The sequence below is a fragment of the Lagopus leucura genome, unplaced genomic scaffold (assembly GCF_019238085.1).
Source record: "Lagopus leucura isolate 7727_CA_CO unplaced genomic scaffold, USGS_WTPT01 Super-Scaffold_100157, whole genome shotgun sequence".
Classification (NCBI taxonomy): Eukaryota; Metazoa; Chordata; class Aves; order Galliformes; family Phasianidae; genus Lagopus; species Lagopus leucura.
The window spans coordinates 7,652,371-7,666,902 of record NW_024962334.1 but is presented as its reverse complement, the minus strand read 5'-3'; positions in this window follow the sequence as shown (position 1 = coordinate 7,666,902).

Sequence of the window (14,532 nt, the reverse complement as noted above, 5' to 3'; positions counted from 1 at the left end):
GACACCACTTGTGATTCATCTCCACCTGGACAGAGCCACTGACTACAACTCTCTGTCTGTGACTATCCAACCAATTACTTGTTCAGAATAATCCAGCCTTCAAATCCACATCTCTACAAGATGTGGATGCAATAGGCTTTGCACAAGTCTAGGTAGACAACATCAGTTGACCTTCCTTTGTCCACAGATGTCATCACTGTGTTGTCTTTGAAATACAGCATCAATATTCACATTAAGAAGCTCCTGTAAATAAAGGCAAGCAAACAGTCTTCAAGCAGAAGAGGATTGGAATGTATCTATAAAGCCAGAAAGAAGCACAAAGTGGAGAACTGTTGCTGCAGATCAGAACAGCAGGAATCTGCAGATGTTTGCAAACACTCAGTAAATCTCCTGCTTCCAAAACAGAGGAGAAGAAGGTGGGAGGGAAGGAAGTATAAGGGCTACTCTGAAAGTAATGCCTCCTATTTTGTTATGTTCTCTCATGATGTCAAAGACAGTTGCTGGCATGACAGTAGAAACTGAGTCTTCCTACCAATATTCCATTAAATTTTGTTGTCATGTGACAGATGGCAGCAGAGGGGCAGTCTGACATAAAGGCATCAAAACCTGCCTGGATGCATTCCTGTGTGACCTGATATAAGTGTCCCTGCTCCAGCAGGGAGATTGGACTAAATGATCTTTCAGTGTCCCTTCCAGTTCCTGATATTCGGTGATTCTGTGATTCCGTGATCTGACATGGAATTGCACCTGAAGAAAAAAAGTGGAAATGAATTCCTCCATGTGGAAAAAATGGCATGTATTGACACTGATCGATGCTTGCTGAATGTTTATGGACATCAAACAGATATGAGTGCAGCAAGGCAGTGGGTGGTACATTTCAACAGTGGCAACAGTGACAGAGGAACCCCTTTGCTGGTGCAGCGTGAGGGAGAGGCCTCTGCTTTGCTTTGAGAAGGCCCAGGAAGGATCTGAGTGTTGACTACAGCTGCCTACTGAGAGCATGGGAACACAGAGCATGACACTGCTCCCAGATACTCAGTGGTGAAAGGACCAGAGGCACTGGGCTCATGCTGGAGCATGGACAACTGCCAGTCAGGCAAAAGGAAAGGACTGCCACCGCAAGGGTGCTCAGATGTGGAACCAGCATCCAGACAGACTGCAGGTTTCCATCCTTCCCAGCGTGCTCAAACTTAACTGAGCTTGGCTGAATCAAGCCCACAGCACCAACAGCAAATTCTCTAAAGGTGCAATCTGCACCAGCAGCCTTCACAAAAAGGGATGAGGAGAAAAGAAGGAGAAGAAGAAGGAGAAAAGCTACAAATTGGCTGAGAGGAGACACTGCCCCTGTGAGTCCACTGGGCAGCTTAATAGTTTCTACTGCTTCTACTGCCTCTTGTCAGTCATCTAGACAAGGCATGAAAGCAAAACACTGCAAACATCCAGGAGAAAGGGACACACTGGGATCACCTGGTTCCACGTCAGCATAGGCACAGCAAGCCATCGCCTGACATGTGAATACAACTGGCTTTGGTCTTAGTTCAGCAACAATCTGTATATGCTCTTGGCACACTGTTGGCAGTTTAGTCATTGCAAACACCTCCCTTTCCTCTTCACCTGATGGTAGGGGCTGAACACTTTCATGTTGCTTGAGGTACATTGGGGTCAACTGATGGGGACCTACATACCTGTGCCCATAAGCTCTCAAGAGCACTATAGCAGAGACTGCAGAGAATGAACCAGTCCAAATTACTTAGAAGGGATGACTGACAGCCAGCTATTCACTGTGCACTGCCGTGGAGGGCCTGGCTTCACCTCCAACCATCCATTTTGTGGCCAAGGAGAGAACAGGACAGCAATCACCAAATTGGTGTCTCATCCCCCAGGTGCAAAACCCCAGCACCAGGCCCCAAGGACCTCACAGGCCCTCCAACGCACCCCCTGCAGTCCCAGTGCGGCCGCCCAGAGGATGCCAGGCCCTCTCCTCCACACCTCTCTCCTTGGGCATCAGGGCAGAAGAGATGCCACCTTCTCACGCTCCGGGGCCAGAGCTGAGGGATGGCAAAGCACAGCCGATACAAACACAGCAACTCCACTGCTTTTAATGACTGCCTCTCCCTCGGCTGCCTGTGGGGTGTCAGCACGCTTTGCTCCTCCTCCACCCCAGGCAGCTGCAGGGTGCTGGAGAAGCCCCTGCCCCCACTGACCCTCTTGCTACATTCTTGCCACTGCCTCCCAGAAATGGCTGCAGGCCCCAACTGCCAGCCGCCATGTTTGGGCCTGCAGTGGCACTCAGAATCCTGTCGCCATGGGCACCCAACTGCCCTCAACCGCAGGCCCTCAGCTGACGCAGCAGGAGACAGCAGCACTCCAGACTCTCTCCAAGAGATACTTGGTATTTCTTGTTATTTCTGAGGACCGGGATGGAGCAGCCACCTTTAAAGAAGAGGCGGCTGCTGGAAGAGGCTGATGACATCGAGCCCATGGAGGTGGACCCGCCTGGCAGTGAAGAGGAGCCCATGGAGGTGGATCCACCCGTGGCAAATGAGCTGATGGAAATGGATCCACCTCCATCGGGGCAGACCGGCCAGCTCTCTGCTGCTGCCAGGCCAACCAGGAAGAGGTCGCGCCCCAAATTTCATCGCAGGGGCGCCAGGATCTGTCCACCTCCCATGAAACGGCCGCCTCGACACCGGCGCTGATCCTCCAGTCCTGTAAGTTTGCCCTTACCCGCGAGAGCCCCAGCTCACGGCCATCCTGCGGGCTCACGGGGAGCCTCCATTGCCTGGTCCTTCTTCTGTTCACAGCCAAGGCTCCTACGAGCCCTTCCTTCCCGACCCCCTCCCTCGTCCCTTCCCAAGTCCTCTCATCTCTTCTTCACCAAGTCCTGAGGAAGAGGGCAGGGCAGGGACTGCCATCCTCGGAGCTGCTGTGCCGGGGCAGCGGGACGAGTCTGACAGAGGGACCTCAAACACCGCAGGGCTGCAAGGATCCTGTAAGTTTACCCTTAATCTTAAGTTTGCCAGGAGGGACAGCACCAAATCGGGGCCATCCCATGGGCTCACACAGAGCCTCCATTTCCTGATCATTCTTGTCTTTTGACAGCCAAAGCTCCCATGAGCCCATCCTTCCTGTCCTCCCTCATTCCTGCCCAGGATGGAAGAAGTCAAAGAAGGGACAGAGGCAGCTGATCCTGCGGAGAACCACACTTTGGTTTGGACAGGAAGAAGTGCTGAGGTGCAGCAAGAAGGTCTAGTCCAGGTGCTTTCCTTTTTGGAAAGTTTAGACTTTCCTTTCAAGAGTGGACAATCAACAATTTAAAACAACAATACAAAATAATAAAAAAGTAAAAACTGCGATATAAAATAAACACATTTTCATTTTTAAAAGAAAAGCACTGATTGTGTCTCTGCTTTAGGAACCTTATAGTCTGCACGTAGGTTCCCGCGTCCCCTCCTTGCCTCCCGCACACAGAACGTACCCCGCAGCAGGACACGCTGCCCTCATTGCCAGCCCGAGGAACAGCACCGCACTGCACACACTGCTGGGGCTGCCCCTTGCCCTGCCTCAGCACCTTCTGCTACTTTGCAGGGATATTTCACACACATATAATCAAAAAAACAGAAAAGAGCCTTTTTCTACTCTTGAATGACAGAATAAGAAAACTCACAGTATTCCACATCCTCTCAACAACTGACCGGTTAATGAACAGAGATGCTTGAGCTGAATACAAGAATTGGCATTTGTTGGGACAAATGCAGAACTAAAGCAAAACATTTTGGTTTCAATTAATGACAGCCCCCCCCCCACACACACCAAATAGCCTGGCCCAACTGCAGCCACACAGAGGTGTGCAGTCAGTAGCGGATGGGCTGTCACCAGGACCTGGGGAGGGCACAGCGCTGTGCTAACTCAGGTGATGGCAAATAACCGTGTGCAGTTTGATAACTTCAGTTTCTGTGCAGTTTCTTAACACAGTCTGTGAACAGTGGAAAATTCACAGCCATGCTTTCTGTTTTAATTCAGGAATTTGAGAACAGGTTTCAAGATTGCCAGGAAGATGATCAGTTTTTTAATCCAATTGCGACTCCTTTTTCAGTCGGCTTAAGTAGGTTCTCTGCAAGTTTTCAAATGGTATATTTGCAGTCAGACACTCAGCTCAATAAAACTGACCATGTCTCTTTCTACCGGACTTCTAAAAGCCCCATCTGACCAAAGAAAAATACCCCTCACTTCACAGTCATGTCTTATACATGTAATTGCTTTCTGCCAGTACATACTTTCGTGATTGACTGTTTTCAAGGATGAATCACAGGAAGAGTAATATTTCATCAAAGATCTCTGACAAACACCTTTTGAGCTTACTGAGAATTGTGGCCACTGCCACTGAACTAGATTGATGCGTTAGCGTCACAAAAACAAAATCAGATATTAGTTCCATTTTTCTTGTTCTCTCTTTATTTTTTAAATTAAAATATAGAAAATAATAAAATATTCTATATAGAAAATAATAAAATATAGGAGGGCTGATCCAAAAGTTATGCCTCCTATTTTGTTATGTTTTGTTCATGGCATCAGAGGCAGACACTGGTATGGCAGTTGAGGTTAAGCTTTCCCACTAGTATTCCATTACATTTTGTTGTTATATGACAGGTGGCAGCAAAGGAGCAGTCTGACAAGTTGGCACCTGATGTGGAAGTGCACCTGAAATTAAGGTATGTCACTGAACTACTCCATGTGGAAAAAATGGCACACATTGCCATTCATTGACACTTGCTGAATGTTTATGGAGACCACACAGGGTTTGTGACCAAAGTGAGGTGGTGAGTGGGGTGCTTCTGCAGTGGCGACAGTGGGTCAACTCTGCTAGTACAGATTTTTCTGAGCGTAGCATGCAGTATTCTGCTCATTGCTAGTGAAAATGCATAGCTGATGGTGAGGACTATGTTGAAAAATAACATCTTGTAGCTGAGAATGCACTCTATCAAATACTGTGGTTGTGCTCTTTGTTGTAGCTCCTGTTAAAATAAAAAAGGAGGCAGTACTTTTGGAGCAACCTATGTAATCTTAGGTGGATCCAATATGAGGTGAATTGAGACTTTTCCACCATGGAAGCGCTCACAGCTCGTTAAACAAGTGCATATAGTCCTGGCCAGAGAGCTGGCTTTTGTCTTTGGGTTGGCAGTTGCTTTTGAGGCCACAAATCTATCTCGCTTGAGAGAATTATATTTGGGTATCAAAGGGCACAACAGATAGACTCAAAACCAAAGAAAAAGCAGGAAATAAAACACAGTGATGTAGTAAAAAGCGAAGAAAAAAAAGTTCTGCAAGATGGTGGGTGATGCACCACTCTTGAGATGTAAAGCCACCACTGCACCATGAAAACTAATTGCACTGTCGGTTTATCACACACATCATACCAGCCTTCAAACCTTCTACCTCCATATGCAGGCACAGCACCACAGAATTCCCACGACATGCTTCACAGCTGCTGCTTCCATTTGCAGTGATTTCTGAGCAACACCAACTTCACACAGGATAGGTGCTTTTTACTCCCAGAAAATCACAGACACATGTAGCTGGAGCAGGAGTTCCACAAGTCTGCAGTCCAACCCTGTTCCATCATCCAATCGCCCTGGCTCAAAGAGTTTTCTCTAATGAAATCTTCTTCCTTACAGCTAATCTATATCTCTTTTTCCAGCTTGTGCCTGCTGATGAATATTAGGTTAAAAAGTCCATCTTCTCTCAAATGCCAGAATTTCACTGAGTACATGGCCCATTTTTTAATTTTAATTTTGAGCATGATCACTTGAGAAAATGGAAAGTACAGTAACTAAGATTACATAGAGTAGAAAGGAACAGAAGAAAATAAATACAGGCTATGTAACAAAAGAGGATGAAATCACTCTCCAGGGGACATGGAATGAATCTCTTTCAGGAATCCCAATAATGAAATCCAAAACTGTAAGACAGGATTAGGAATACTAGATGCAGGACCTGAGACAAGGGCCTGGAGGTTACAACAGAAGCATTAAGAGTTAAGAAGCAGCAAGAAGAATTTTAAAAAGATCAACTCTTAAATATAAGGCACAGAATCCAGAAGTCTTAAAAAATCTTTTAAATTTGCAGTTATGGAAGTTATTCAGAAATATCAGGCAGCCTGAATAGTCTGGTCTTCCTCACACTTCCCTAAAACAATTCAGGAGCAAATGGCAGTGAGCAATTCAGGGGTGTCTTTTGCTACAAATAAAATGTTCTCTCTTTGTTGTTTTGTAGTATCTCTGTGTCACTGGGAAATCACAATAGAAGTTACTGTACAAAAACATTAATGCACTAAGCAGATGAGTTAAGAGACCAGTCAAAACTTTCAAATATCAGCTCAAAAAATGGACTTTTACTATAAATATTAAATGAAAAACCTGCAAAGTGAACATCTCTTGCCATTTCTCATCATGATTCCTTTCCCTTAACTGAAGTAAATATTTCATTGTAATAAAACTGAACTCTCATTCTTCAGTAATGGATTTGCTGAGATTTAGATGGAAGTATTTCTAAAGCCAGAACAAGCATGCTGCTCTTTAACCCAAAAGTTCAGTTGTGAAATAAAAACAAGAAGTGTTTTCACAACAAACCCTCACAAGGTCTCAGATGCTCCAACTGCTCTGCTTTCATTGCAGAAATCCCACAACAGTCTCTTCCCTAAACCACTCCAGTTCATAAAGTGAGAGCTCATAGACAGTTCTCCGTTCTCAGGTCCCTTTACCTATTTAACAATTTACTTATTTAATGGTTCTGGAAAATATTTGAATAACAAACCTTTTCAGTTGTCATGCTTTTTTTGCCATTCATTCACTCAGTCACTGGTGAAATCTCAGAATGAATCAGTGTTTTGTCTCTCGAAAGGAAGCAGAAGCAATGGTTGTAACATCAATTTGATGGTAAGAAATCTTGGTTCTGTAAGAACCAAGCTCTAGATTCTTAGCTATAGAGATATGTTAATAATAACAGAATACTGTTAATTTCAAAGAGATAGTTTCCCTTATGAAGTTTTCCTACACAGCTATCAAGCGTGAGTTGCACTATGGCAGAGTCAATCGCGCCCTATGGGAGTCTTCAATATATGAAAAAATAACAAAGATTCAAGACTGGGCTGAGCCTTTACTCATCCCAAGAAACTTGAGTCTCTTAAAACTTCATGGCTCGGTAAAACTCAAGTGACTCGGTTTCAAATGACCTGCCCTGCAATGACCCATTCCCACATAACACCAATATATTTTTTTTCCTTTTAAGCTGCGTATTATAATGTATGTCCCATTACTGCAGCCATTTCAGGCAAAGCTGCAGTTAGGTGTGCTACCTATGGGCCTTTCCGTGTGTCACCTTTTGTGTAAGCAGATGATGAATAGTGATGAAACATACTGTAGCTCCACTCATTATTCAAGCCAAGGCTGCCTGTGCCTCCCTAAAATAAAACTTATAACTGCCGCTTGCCATCTGCTGTGGTGCAAAATACATTCAGGATAAAACAACCCTTTCTAATAAGAAGAGAGCACAACATTTCATTTGTCATCAGCAAATGTAATAGTAACAGCTACTGACCTGTGGCCACAAACACGTCACTGTTCACAAATACAGAGAAAGGCAATTAAAATCTGAGGTGGTCAAATACTGAAAGCAAACTACAAGGACACGTAAATCGGAGTAAAGGAGTCATTTCAGAGAGGATCGGTTCAGTGGTGGGGGAAGATGAGTGAATATACAAATATACATGAGATGAGTAAACATGTAAATATGCATTTCTTTACACGATGAATTAGGTGAATAGGTCTCACAGCCATGCCTTGTTACATTAATTTCCATTAAAATGTCATTCCCCAAGCTGTAAAACCAGAGGCTTTTAAAAATGCAGTCAAAATATGTCCAAAGAAGAGAAATCACACATAAAACAAGGCCCAACTTGCCATGCTGCTTTTATCAGTTCCCCATCCTCCAAAACCTGCGCTCCCCTCTGGCTTCACCAACCCCCTGCTACAGGCAGTGCACCTCCACCCAAACCTAATGTGAAGAGGAGAGTTGCTAGACTCCATAATTAAAAAATGCCTGTAATTTAATGCCCAATAAGACAGTTTTGCTACACCTGAAGCAGCCATCCCTGTTCTTCTGGTTGCCATCAGCTAACATATCTTAAATTCATTGCCACTGCTCTTTCACCTATGCAGTGAGCTGCTGTGCAGCAACTCAATAAGGCCAAACAAATTATAAAAAAAAACACCTCAATGACCAGGTGGGTTTTTTTTTCCTCTTTACATTTTGCCAGAGTTCTTGCATGCTAATAAGACAGTGTTGGGCACTTGCCCAGCCAGTCACTGCTTCAGTATTAATTCTGAGTCTGGATACCACAGGCAGCATCCCCAGCTATTTGCTGGAGTCCAATCAGCCAGATTCATACAGTCTTGTAGGGGGAAGCTGATTGTATCCATTCATTATCTCTAACTCTAAAGAGAAGTGACAGATGTTTTAGATTCTAATCTTTACAATAAATAATAAAAGCAAAGTAAGTTTTTCCAGGCAGAAGAAAGCAAAAAGGTATATTTCCTGACCTGTGCTAAGTGAAAGTGAAATGAGTGAGGTTTATGATCTTCAAAAGTATCACTGCAGTGGAATGAGTATAAGTGATAAAATTGTTTCATTCTTACAGCAAAATTGAAGTTGGAAACTTCAAGTAGATATTATTCCCAGTTTTGTACTACCAGCAAACCTGTTTTATATAAATAAGTTAAAGAATGACAGTCTAAGTGGATTTCAGAAAATTCTCTGTACTCTTCTGGACGATTATGAAATAAACTCAACTTTGTCTCTCTGGAGCTTCTATGAAAATACCAACTAAATTCAGTTTACTGAATGCTGAGGCACAGCCCAAGCTATGAGTGTTAAATGAATTGATTTGCCTCGAGTAATTATCAAGATCAAATGTTTCCATCACATCTGTATATAACAGCCTGCTGTGCACTCCTTCAGATCACGCAGTAGGATGTTTCTGCTCTCATATCTCAGACTCACATTAGTCTTTACTTCAGTAATTTGCCCATGCTCCACATGACCTGGAGTGGTCATTTTCCTGGAAGAACTCCATTTTCCAATTGTTTTTCCTTCTGATTCACGTACCCATGCCTCTGAGGTTGAGGTGAATTTTCCATCCCATTTCCTCTTATTTTTTCCACGGTCACCCAGGTAAAACCACAAGGTTACACATGGTGTGCATCCATTATATCCCTGTTCTAGAGCAGAGGAATGCTTACTTCCAATAGCTGGGATTCTGGTCCATACAGCTGGGAAGTAGGACATATCGTCTTTGAATTGCTGGAACTCCTGGGACAGTTTCTCCACAGGAAAAGCCCAGAGGGAAGAACAGAGATTTTCTTCATACTGACGAAGTAGGCTACCCACTGTATCCACTGCTGGTATTTTATCATCTTTTTAAACTATTATTGTTAGTGTGTTGGCATACAATGATGGTGCACTCCACACAGATTTTCGCCACATAGGTCACAGGCACTTTACGTCATTTAGACCTTGGGATAACCACTCTCTGTCTGGGTCAATATTATACATCATCTCCAGCACAGTAATTCCTTTAGGTATGGGACACATTTCTCCATGGTGACCATTTACCTGGGTATCATGCCAGATCTTCCTTAAAGGGTCTTCTTTCCTTCACAGTTGACAAGAACCGGGATGAAGTTACAGAATCCTGGAGGTGTTCTAGGTACCATTCTAGGTATCTGCCCTTATCTTCCCACACTCCCTACTGCTCGTAATTGTCCAACCTTGGGGCAGATCTTTGTATGGTATTCCTAAATAGTTGTTTAACTTTAAACTAAACCTGAAACACATACAGGAGGCATAGCAATAGGATCATGATGGTTTGAACAGTGCCCATTTTCTCCCCCATAGCTTGACTCCCTGAGGAGACAAAATAAAGAAGGCAATTATTAATAGTTTTTAAGATATGATTCACAAAGAATAAAGATGACTGCAATACTGAGTACAAATTAGACCAGATTAGTCTCCCAATCACTGTGACACAGTACAGAAAATTGATAACCTTAATCTAGCCCCTAGACATGGTGAACAGCACAACAGGGAAAATATATACCAAGTAAAGTTGTAAATAATAACATTGTGATTAACAAATGTTAAACTACTATAACATTTATAACAATTTAATTTAAGCATTCTCTGGTCAGATCTGTTGTTACGTCAACCCTTTGAGATCCATGTTGGATTCCAAAAAGGGCTCCTGTGGTTTAATCCAACAGGTAAGCACTGCACAGCCATTCACTCATCCTGCCCACCCAGTGGGAAGGTGAGAGAACTGGAAACAAAGTAAAACCCATGGGTTGAAATAAAACTATTTACTAAAACAGGAGAGGAGAAGAAAAAAAAAAAAAAGAAAAAACACTGATAACTATGTAAGTATTTATTGTTATAAACTTCCACAATGCAACTATTCACCATCCATCAATTGAAACCCAACTAACACCTGCTTGCCACCTGCTGACTGACATTCAGCTAGCAACACAACGACTCACCATCCACCCAGCTTATCCCTGAGTAGTAGCTTCCCACACTGGCCAGCTCCCCGAGCTTTCTAGCCTTCCACAGGTGGCATGCGATAACACAGATACCAATCCAGGCCAGCTATCCTGGCTTTGCCCCTCCTTGTGCCCTGTCATGGTGCTGCAGTGGCCTGGCCCAGGTGCCTACCCATTGCTCAGCAACAACCAAAACATCAGTGTGCTGCTAACACCATTTCAGTGGAAAACTGAACACCTTTAAAGAACACCTTTAGATATGTGTAAGTGCTGATAAGATCTCCTCTCCATCTTATCTTCTCCAAGGCTGAAGAATTCCAGTCACTCCGTCTTGTCTTTCCTCGTAAGGGAGGTACTCCAACCCTAAATCACCGATGCAGACCTCCATTGGACTCTTTCTAGTAGTTGTCTTTCTTGGAGCTCTCCTGCTGTTACTGAGTTCTCAGGTCTTATATTGCTTATGGAGCTATCATGGAACAGAGTCCCTGCATATTCGCTGCACTCCACCTTGGGAGTTTCCTCGGTGCTGTACCTTCTTTTAAGAGGTGGATATCACAGTAAGTCACCTCCAACAATTATTCCATATAATCGACCTCCAGACTATATTCACTCAAGCTTCACATTAGAGAGAAGGAACTGGTGAGATCACATGCAGTCTTCTTATGAGGATTAGAGCTCAAGAAGCTCGCTGGCTGCTTCCAGGTTTGCAAGAGATGCCAGGGCCATGTGAAGGGAGCTGCAGATACCCTCCTTTCCCTCTGCTGCTGGCTGTGAAGTTCTTCCTCAGCTATGCTACTCTTTCTCTTGTACTTGTACTATTCTTGTACTTAACAAGGTTAACCAGAAATTAATAGTGGCTTGACAACAGGGTGAGAGATAATATAATTTTACTGGCACTGAATGTAAATACCCAAAATACATGCATATGTGCTCTGAGAAACTGGGAACTCAAAACACAAATGATTAAGAAAATTAGTTTCTGATATGACATCCAAGAAAGATTAATACTGAATTGACGCTTGACATGGGAAACACATCAGTCAGTACTTCACAGTACTTCTTGGACACCCTGTTTTTGGTAACTTGTTTTTGAAATGCCACTTTTTGGATAACTTCTGGATGAGGATCCAATTATCCTTCTCAGTCCTTTGGATTCACTGAGAGAAAGAAGGGAGTTAATTACTTTTCAGTTTTATTTAAAAATAAGATTACAATGAGCAGCATGAAACCAAAGCATATCAGCGATGGTAAGGAAAAGGATTTAATACAGAATTTAAAAAATCTCTACCTTAAAAAGCAGTAAGTGATGCAAACTCCTAAAGCAGGCAGACGTTTACTAATTTTGTTTAATTTAAGTCTCCCTTCTAAATGTCTGTCTGCCAATGTGATATGAATATCTAAACCAGTAAAACCTGCAGCTAGATACTATATAAAAAGATGAGTACACCTCACTACCTAGTGCTTTTCGCACCAGAAGGGTTGCACAAAATTTACAGTCTGTGGCTGGAGTACAGTACATAAAAACGCAATGCACCATCCATCACTGAAATGCAGAACTGGTTCAGACAAGAAACAGGACAGTTTTTTAACAGCAGCAATGCACCAGAGTTAAGACAAGAAGTGACTGAATTCTATAATGGATATTTGGATAGGTATAATGTCATTGAAAGGAAACTTTTCTATTTTCTGCTCCTCTCACAAAGCAAATGAACTACTGAGAGAGAGCATGACACAAGTGGTCAAGAGCTCAATTTGAATCTTACCCTGAAAATTAAAATTTCAAATATCAGGTAAGTAATCTCAAAGGGTGAAACCTGTAGTAGCTGTGATGCTTGTGTTGAGCTTGCTTCTCAGCATTTCTGAATGCTTCCCATTCCCCTTATGGTGGGATCCTACCCAATCTTGAGACCTGGGGAGGAAGCCAGGATGGATACCAAAATGCTTAGGAATGCAGCAAAATTTTGTTGAGACCAAAAGTTTTTATAAACTCAGATTGAGGGGCTACCACACCATACACATATGTCTTTCAAACTGAGCATGCACTCTTCAGCAGAGGCAGAGCCAATAATCCTCTGAAGGGAAATAAAAATGGAACAGTAAAAATAAACTCATTTTCTGGTACTACTCAAGGACAATCCTAACAACTAATGCTGTGACAAACTAGTATGATGTGTGAAAAGGTAGTGAGGACAAAAGACAAGTAGTCAAACCAGTATAAATACAGAGATGTCTGTTGGTATAGGGCTATGTATAAAAGATCCAGTGACAACCAGAACGACCCCATGCCCATATTTACTCTGTGGCAGGTAAACGTAGGCCAGCAGCATCTCCCAGCCTGGCTGCTGAGCTAATGGCTCCTTTGTCACTAGCACTGCATTGCACACTTCTTATGTTACAATCTTGGTAATCATTGTCAACATACACATGGTAGAGACTTCAACAAGTACCGGGGGACAAAATCACCTGATTTCTATCCACCTTGACTTATTTGTATGAACATGGCTTTTAAATCAAACTTTCACATGGCTAAAGCTCTGTTAGAAAGCTGCTTTTAGCTGTCCTGATGCTAGGTGGCACAGCATGGAGCATCCAGACTGTAGGTTTGGCTAAACTCAGCCTCAGACTCCACAGCTCAAGTTGGAAATATTTTTCTTTGCAGACATATGGTGGCACTTTGGGGATTTTGAGCACAGCTAAACTGTATGCACCACACAGCCTGTGCACACACAGTAAAAACTGCATACACGCATACACAGAGACAAGCAGCAATCTCATACTGGAATCACAACATGTTCTGCCTGTAGGAAGCACTTGCTACATGAATACTGACCACAGCCAGCTCTGGCCTTAACTACAACGCAGAGATGTTTGAAGGATGTCACCTAAGAAAGTAATCTCAGACTGCTTTCACTGTGCCTCAAACACAGCCCATTTGTCTTGTCTTCCAGACTTTGCAGTTGTTAAGGATGCAGTTCAAGATCATACACAGGCTTCCATTTTCCTGAGAGGGTAGGAAGGTGACATAAGGCCACCTGGGGCCTGGACATTTCTTTAATCTGAGTGTGGACAGACACTGGTTGAATGATGAGCCAGCATCGTGTACTTGCAGCTCAGAAAGTCAACCATGTTATGGGTTGTATCAAAAGCATAGCCAGCCAGCAGGGTTAAGGAGATGATTCTCCTCCTCTCCCCACCTTGTGTGGTCCCACCTACGGTACTGCACTGAGCTCTAGGGTCCCCAGCATAAGAAGGGCATGGTCCTGTCGGAGAAGGTCCAGAGGAGGCCACAAGGATGCTCAGAGTGCAGGAGCACTTCTCCCTGGACACAGACTGAGAGAACTGGGCTTGTTCAGTCTGGAGAAGAGAAGGCTTTGGGGAGATAATATTGAAGATTTCCAGTACCTAATGGGGCCTACAGGAAAACTGGAGAGGGCTCTTTATCAGGGAGTTCACTAACACAACAAGGGGCAGTGGCTTTAAACTTCAAAAGGGTAGATTTGGATTACTTATAAGAAAGAAATTCTTCCACGTGAAAGTAGCGAGGCACTGTCTAAGGCTGGCCAAAGAAGCAGTGGATACCCCATTCCTGGAGGTGTTCAAGACCAGGTTGGATGGGGCCCTGAGCAGCCTGGTCTGGTGGGTGACAATGGCAGAGGGCCTGAAACTAGATGGTCTTTTAGGTCCCTTCCAACTCAAGCTGTGAATCAGAATTGTCAAACCAGTTTTGAAGGAGCCACACACACTTTCAGGTTGGATGTGTTCATTCAACAGCATGGGCAAGTCCAGTATGTGAGCCTTGATCTATGTGAAACACAACTGGTTTAATTCAATTTGCAATTGGCTTGATTTTAAATTGATGAGATAACCATGTGCCTGCATATAACTTTCTAAATCTGCATGATCTAGGATGTTATTTTAACTGACAGTCCAGCATTGTTTG